Here is an 8,374-nt window from a genome sequence, read left to right on the forward strand (position 1 = left end):
TAGCATGTTCCAAAACTGAACATAATCATCTTCCTATCACAAAGCTATAGGGCAATGTCTAGGTTCTCCGTCTTCCCCCAGGTCAAAAAAGAAACCGAGAGCCGTCTTTAAGGCTTCTCTTTCTCCCATCCTCGTCCTATCCAATCACTAAGTCCTATCCTTTTACTGCTCTAATGTCCCTTTAGCCTGTCTTTACCACTCCTGCTGTCATTATCTCAGTCTTGGCAACTGCCATATTGCTCACCTGGGAGACTGCAACAGCCTCCTCAGCCTCCTAACTTGTCACTCTGTGTTCATTCTTGTCCCCTCCAACATACTCTACACTGAAGACACAGTAGCCATCCTAAAATACAAATCTTCCATCACTCTGCATCGGTTTTTTTCCTTAGTTCTCCCATTAGTTTCCTGTTACTTGCCTGCCTTCCAAACTCTAACCAGATGAAATTTATTTCCGTCCTAAGAGTGCTATGACTTTGGGCCTTCTCACATGCTGTCTCTCTTTGTTTGGCTCACTCCTGTTTATCCTACAGATCTCCACCTAGCTGCTTCCTTTGCATAGCTTTCCATGATCTTCCCAAACCTTGACTAACATAGGCAACCCTCCTATTTGCTCTTAAAGTAGTAATATATAAACTTGTATCGTTTTATACAAACTTTCTAGAAAGCAAAAAGAAATGTGTATTAAAATCTTTTAATATGTTCAAATCTGTCAACCCAGCAATTCCTCTTCTGAGAAATTTAAGAAAGCCTGAAACAGGGGCGCCTGGGTGGCGCAGTCGGTTAAGCGTCCGACTTCAGCCAGGTCACGATCTCGCGGTCCGTGAGTTCGAGCCCCGCGTCAGGCTCTGGGCTGATGGCTCAGAGCCTGGAGCCTGTTTCCAATTCTGTGTCTCCCTCTCTCTCTGCCCCTCCCCCATTCATGCTCTGTCTCTCTCTGTCCCAAAAATAAATAAACGTTGAAAAAAAAATTAAAAAAAAAAAAAGCCTGAAACATGTACACAAATATTTAAGGACACTGACATTCATCAGAGTGAAAAATAGAAATAACCAAAAGGTCCAACAAGGGATTGGTTAAATATCACACCCATACAATGGAATACTTTGAAGCCATTAAAGATGTGGAGTATGTAACAGATGGAAAATTGCTTACAGTATAATGTTAGCTGGGGAAAGCAGGTTCAAAATGCTAGGTATATACTGCAGGGATCTAATTTTTTCATTTAAATCCACATAGAAAAACGCATCTGGAAGAATGCATGCCAAAATAGTAAGAGTGATCATCTCTAGGTGATGGGATTATGAGAGATTTTAATTTTGTTCATTTTGCTTATCTATGTTTTCTCCCATAATCCTTTATTTGCTAATTATATGACTTTTGAAAAAAATAAAATGTTTGTTGACTGATTGGGTATTCTTGTCCAGAGGCCTGAGCCGACCTGGCTGGGATAGATAGGCCTCTCAGAGCTCTTTGCCAGCTTGAGAGGGGAGGGGCCTAAACACCAGAACAAAATGCTTCTCACTTGTGCCTGATTCAAATCCATAGCAATGCCAGCAGGAAGGAAAAACTGTTGCTCTTTTGGTAGAGATGGATACTAGAAGAATTTTCACTCATTGAAGAATTTGGCTTAGGAATTTCCAGGCTGGTAGTATTCAGAGAGACCTTGGAGATTTTCAAATTCTGCACCCTCATCTTGGAATTGGGGGACCAGAAACCCAAAGATGTCGGTGACTTGCCAACCCTGCCAGATCGCACAGGAAGGTAATGGCAGAGCCAGAATTTGAACATTTTTCCTCACTCCCTGGTTCCTCTTCATTCTACTATAAGTTTCCACCCCCCATCCCCAGCAACTGAAGCCAAGACTATTCCCCCCCTCCACACACACAGAAGCAAGCTGCTAGATTTCCATCCAAACTCCATACATCCAGAAAACAAACCACCCTTGGATTCATTTAACTTTTTACCATGGGGCTCTCTTACACTAATCCTTGAGAAATTGACCCACCTAAATGGTCTACCAAGTTCTGTTCTCAAGAATATCCAACTCAGTAACAATTACATTCCAAACTCCACTGTTTTCTATATGCCTGTATGCCAAGCACATTTCCATAAGATATTCCGTTTTATTTTTATATTTTTATTTTATTCTCCCAGTAGCTCTACAATGCAGGTATAACTGTCCTATTGCCCTATGAGGAAAGTGAGACTCAAGAAGGTTAAATAACTTTGTCAGGGTCATATCCATAAGCGCCACAGCTAGGATTCAAATTCCCACTCACAGTAGACCCTGCCTGTACCAGTGTTTCCCTGGTCCACACTGCCATCCCAGAGCAGATGTCCTTTCTATAATCTGCTGAGAGGCATTTTTGAGACTGACAGGATATCAGAGCTAAAGAGACCTTGGAGATCCTTATTTCACATTTCCACATTTTATTTCATTCTTCGAGCAAACCATGTTGCACAGAGTAGTTTATACCATGAACTATGGGTACAGGACCTGAACTTAAACCCTGGCCCTGCCACTCACTAATTGTGTGACTTTGGGCAAGTTACTTAACCTCTCTGTGCCTCAGATTCCTCATCTGCAGAGTGTAGATAATAATACTATTTAATTCACAGAATTGTTACAATGCTTAAATGAGTTACAATGTGAAAGTACACAAAACAGTGCTTGGCACATGGTAAGCTCTCCATAAACAGCTTTTGCCCTCGTCATTACTACACTGTTTTTACTACTTCTAAGAGCTTATGATGTACCAGGTGTTAAGATAGTGAGGGTAGGAGCACCTGAGTGGCTCAGTCAGTTAAATGTCCGACTTCAGCTCAGGTCATGATCTCACGGTTCGTGAGTTTGAGCCCGACGTTGGGCTCTGTGCTGACAGCTCAGATCTTGGAGCCTGCTTTGGAGTCTGTGTCTCCCTCTTTCACTGCTCCTCCCCGCCTGCGCTCTGTGCCTCTCTCTCTCTCTCTCTCTCTCTTAAAAATAAATAAACATTAAAACATTTTTTAAAAAGATAGTGAAGGGGAAAACAAAGATAACATAGACACGTCGTCTCCTCAAGAAACTCATAGTATAGGGGCGCCTGGGTGGCGCAGTCGGTTAAGCGTCCGACTTCAGCCAGGTCACGATCTCGCGGTCCGTGAGTTCGAGCCCCGCGTCGGGCTCTGGGCTGATAGCTCAGAGCCTGGAGCCTGTTTCCGATTCTGTGTCTCCCTCTCTCTCTGCCCCTCCCCCGTTCATGCTATGTCTCTCTCTGTCCCAAAAATAAATAAATGTTGAAAAAAAAAATTAAAAAAAAAAAAAAGAAACTCATAGTATAGAAGAAGAATGCAGAAACCATATATAATTATATTTTAACAATGTGACAAATGCAATAACAGATTTGTGTGGACACTCCAGGAGTGGTATGACTTCTCCAAGGCAGCAGCAAAGTTAGGACTTGAGCCAGGGTGTCCTGAGCCTCCTTCCATCCCACTTCATTGATTGGGAATTTGCACATAGCACATAACAGGTAAAACCCAAAACCTCTCCACAAAGCATCAAAAGGAGACTCCTAAGGCCATGGCTGACTCAGCTGAAGATGTTACTAATGTATAGATAAAGGCAATAAACATTTACTGAATGAGTCAATGAGTCAAAGGCATTGGTGAGAAGATGGCCAACTTTTCCCTCACTCTCACCTCCTCAATGTACAGGCATGAGGCAGTGGCACAGGATGAAGCCGCAGTGAGCCCTGGGGGACAGCTGGTTACCACCGCTTTCTCCTCAAAAAGATGGTATATTGGGACACCACCATTCACTGGCTCCTCCTTCACCATAGCTGTTTCTGGTGCCCTCAAGGGAAATGTTTAGCTCATTCAATTCAACCACTTCCACAATTATATCATTTATATGTGTCTGACTCTGCAGAGAAAAAGGTGAATCAGCTTCAATCCCTGCCCTCAGGGAGCTTGAATTCCAAAAGAAGAAATAAACCATGACAAATTGCTATCTTGCAACGTAGAAAGTGCTTGGGGGGCCCAAGAAAGAGATGGACCAAAGACAACCAGAATCCAGGTAATAAGAGCTCACGTGGCTAGTTGAATAATGGCCCCCAAAGAGGTCCATATGCTGATCCCTGGGACCTGTGAATATTATTTTATGTGTCAAAGGGTCTTTGCAGGTGTGATGAAATTAAGAAACTTGAGATGGGGATATTATCCTGGATTATCTGGGTGGGCCCTAAATGTAATCACAAGTATCCTTGTAAAAGGGAGGCAGAGGGAGACTTGACTACAGAGAAGTGAGGATGAAAGCAAGAGACTAGAATGATTCCAGGAAAGCAAGAAGAGAAAAGGAAATGGATTCTCCCTAGAGCCCTCCTGAAGGAAACAGCCCTGCCTACACCTTGAAATTAGTCCAGTGAAACTATTTCCCCCTTCTGGCCTCTGGAACTTAAGACAATGTTGTTTTAAGCCACCAAGTCTATGGTGATTTGTTTGGGCAACCATAGGAATCTAATATGGATAGATTGCTGCCTAGATGTTAAGCATTCTAACTGGGTTTTGCACATGAACTCTAGAGTCACATTGCCTGGGTTCAAGTCCTGGCTTGTGTAGCTTTGGTCAACTTACCTTCTGGGCTTCAGTTCTTTATTTATAGATGAGAAATAATATTTAGTACCCCTCCCAGAGGAATGGTATAAGGAATAATGTGTAGGAGATATTACTAATGCTCACTATTATTTGGTTCTTTCCTTCCATAAGAGTCTGAACTTTCTGTCCCTTGCAGAAAGGTGGCACTAGTTCTGGCAAATGAAATGTACGCAGTGAAAAGCCTCTGTGGGACCTGGGCCATCTGACCACTAATTCACATGTTGCCATGGGCAAGTCACAAGTTCTCTCAGCCTCAGTGACATCACAAACCTCTCTAGTGCCCCTTCCAATCTCACTCTCTAAGACTCTGGGCATCATGTGTCAAAATGGACAGTAAATAAGAGAAAAGAGAAGAGATTTAAAAGGGATCATGGGAACAGTATGAAACCCGTGGGGTATGTGTGACATGGATTTCCCAGAGTATATGTGCAAACCACCCAGAAAGGCACTGGGATGATCCATCTATATGTTGCCTACAGGAGACTCACTTTAGACATAAAGATACATGCAGATTGAAAGAGAGGGGATGGTAAAACATTTACCATACAAATGGAAGCAAAAAGGAAGCTGGGGTAACAAGAGACAAAGACAGATACTACATCATGATGAAGGGAACAATCCAACAAAAGGATGTAATAATTATAAATATGTATGCACCCAACATCAGAGCACCTAAATACGTAAAGCAACTACTAACAGACAAAAAGGAAGATTGACCATAATACAATATTAGTAAGGGACTTTAACATCCCACTTATATCCATGGACAGATCATCCAGACAGAACATCAACAAGGAAACAGTGGCGTTGAATGACACACTGGATCAGATGGACATAACAGATATATTAGGAACATTACATCAAAAAACAGCACAATATACATTCTTTTCAAGTGCACATGGAGCATTCTCCAGAATAGACCACATATTAGGCCACAAGACAAGCCTCAACAAATTTAAAAAGATCGAAGTCATACCATGCATCTTTTTCTGACCACAATGGTATGAAACTACAAGTCTGGTAAGAAACAACCTGGAAGGAACATAATTACATGGAGGCTAAATAACACGCTACTAAACAATGAATGGGTCAACCAAGAAATCAAAGAGGAAATTTTTTTAAAAGACACTGGGATGAACTTAGTTATTATAATAGCTAATTAATTAATTATGGCAAATGATACTGGGTTTCCATCTGAAGTTTCTTTTCAGAATAAATTTATGTTTAAAAAAAGTAAGTTGATTTAAATAGAAAATATTGATTAAACAATCTCACAGGTGGTTTGTGGATGTGGCAAAAATTGTAAAGAAGGAATCAAAAGACTAAAATCTGGGCAACTTCCCTGGAACAGTGAAAAGAAAATGGCTTTTGAATCATATGGACCAGGGGTAGAATCAAGTTCCTCCACATGCTGGTAGTTGCCTCAATCAAATTACTCAAGTTTCAGAGATAGTTTCCTTATTGTTTTTAAAGGGGGATCATTATCCCTTCTTTATAGGGATTGGGTCGGTGTGAGGATTATGACTTACTTTCACCATTGCTGACCTTGTATTTTTCCTTCTTATTGTTACTTGTGGGTCTTGACCCAATTTGTAAATTGGGTGCTGATCCAAACCACATTCCCAGAAGGGCTGGCTAGGCTCTAGGGAGATAGGGCCCAGCAGGGCCTGCTTCCTGCCCTCCAGGAGCTCCTAGCCTAGTGGGGCAACTGACCTAGACTCAAAGATCCACAGTCCACAACCAAAGTGCTGTAGGGAGACAGACAGATACAGTGGCATGCAGGTATTAAGATGGCTCAAGAAGAGTCATGGTGCCAGAGATGAGTCTCAAGTCATGTGTAAGATTTTAACAGGCAGATGTGGGAAGGGAATGTATGCTAGCTTACCTCACCTCTCTGAGCCTCAGTTTCCTCTTTTGTAAAATACAAATAATACCACCTACCTTTTGCCATTTTACTGTGAGGATTAAGTAGGATAAAACATGGGAAGCACCTACCACAGTGCCAGGTTCATATGAGGCACTGGGTAATGGAGGCAATTACTTTACTATTATGTTGGATAATAAAAGCCCCAGTGGGTGGCCCCCTTCCATAATGGAATTATCTCCTCCTTCCCTATGACTCACCTCCAGGGGCTGGCCCAGCAGAGGGGATGTCCCAGGCTCCTGGGCAGGTTGGAACTATCAAGTTCCTTAGAATAAGGCCTTTATTTCACAAGAGATCTATGCTCATGGCTCCTCGTCCAATGGCCCCCATTTTGCAAACAGATGCCAGGTCCCCAAGAAAAGGAACATTTTCCCCCCAGTGCCAGAGCTGGGCCTTATGTCCAGATTTCTACCATCTAAGAAGAAAAAGACCATGCCTCTGAGTCAAACCCAGGTCCTCAAGAGCCTGCTATGCAGAAGCCCAGAGAGAATTGCTGAGAAGAAGCAGGAATGTGGGGTCCTGGAGATCTGGGTTCAAATCCACTCGTTGTTGTCTGAACCAGGATCATACCCCTTTCCCCCTCTAGGCCTCAGTGTTCTAAGAAGACTGGGTTAGTGGGCTTATATTCCCACCCATGGCTGACTATCGAAACACATACCAGGATAGCACAAACCAATTAGAGCAGACATTGGCAGGGCCCTGTGGTCCCCTCCTGGGCTAGGCATGAACACTTTGCTTGTTGGGGAAGTATAAAACATGTAGCGTGTGCAGTATGTTTCCCAAAGTGAAAATGGGTCAACTTCACATCTCCCTCCCCTTCTCCTTACCTCCCCTCAAGTGCCTAGTCCTGTGCCTGATATATGCTGGCTCCAACTCAAGATCAAATGTGTGTCCTGCAAGTCTCTCTTCCTGAAGAAGGTCCACATTCCCAAAGAAGAGGCAAGGACTCCATGATTGTTTTTAAAAGCCTTATTGAAGTATAATTTATGTACCATAAAATTCACCTATTTTAAGTGTATAATTCAATGACTTATAACAAAAATTTAAAGAGCTGTTCCTTCATCACCATGGTCCAGTTTTGGAACATTTCCATCATCCCACTAGGACCCCTCACACCCATCACTTCCCATTCCTGTCCAGCCCCAGGCAACTACTAATCTGCCTTCCCTTTCCATAAATGTGCTTTTTCTGGACATTTCCTATAAATGAAATCATATAATATGCGGTGTTTTGTGTCTGGCTTCTTTCATTTAGCATAATTTTGGGGAGGTTCATCCCTGTTGTAGCATGTGTCAATACTTTATTCCTCACCTTAGTCATTTCATATGCCTGGCACCCTACTCATGCCTGGCACATTGTAGGTGCTCAGTAAGAGGCTGAGGAATTTCACATGAAGACCAGAGACCCTTCCAAAATGAGGGCAGCTACCAGCCAAAGAAATTCCAGTCAGCCTCAAAGGTGCTGTGGATGATGTGCTGATCCCCATGCCCACTGCCAATAATGGGAATATAGCAATTTGTTTTTAAACCCGTAATTGTACACCAGTTGAATTGTCATGCCCTCAACTTCAGAGGTGTGCTGCAGCATCCCATCCACTTATTTTGAATTTGCCCTTATTCCCCCCTTACCTTGGCTCTGGAGGCCATGGTGACTCATTGCTCTGCAATTAACTCTTCTTCTTCAACCCTGAATTGCCTGAACTAGTTGGAGAAGAACGACACTCCAAATCCAACCTGTCTCCAACTATTACTGTAGAACTGACAATGTCTCCTTTCAAGTCTGTGAATTTTTGCTTCATGATTTTGGGACTCTATTTT

This window comes from Puma concolor, chromosome D4 (genome assembly GCF_028749965.1).
Source record: "Puma concolor isolate L17-30 chromosome D4, mPumCon1.1.hap2, whole genome shotgun sequence".
NCBI classification, from domain to species: domain Eukaryota; kingdom Metazoa; phylum Chordata; class Mammalia; order Carnivora; family Felidae; genus Puma; species Puma concolor.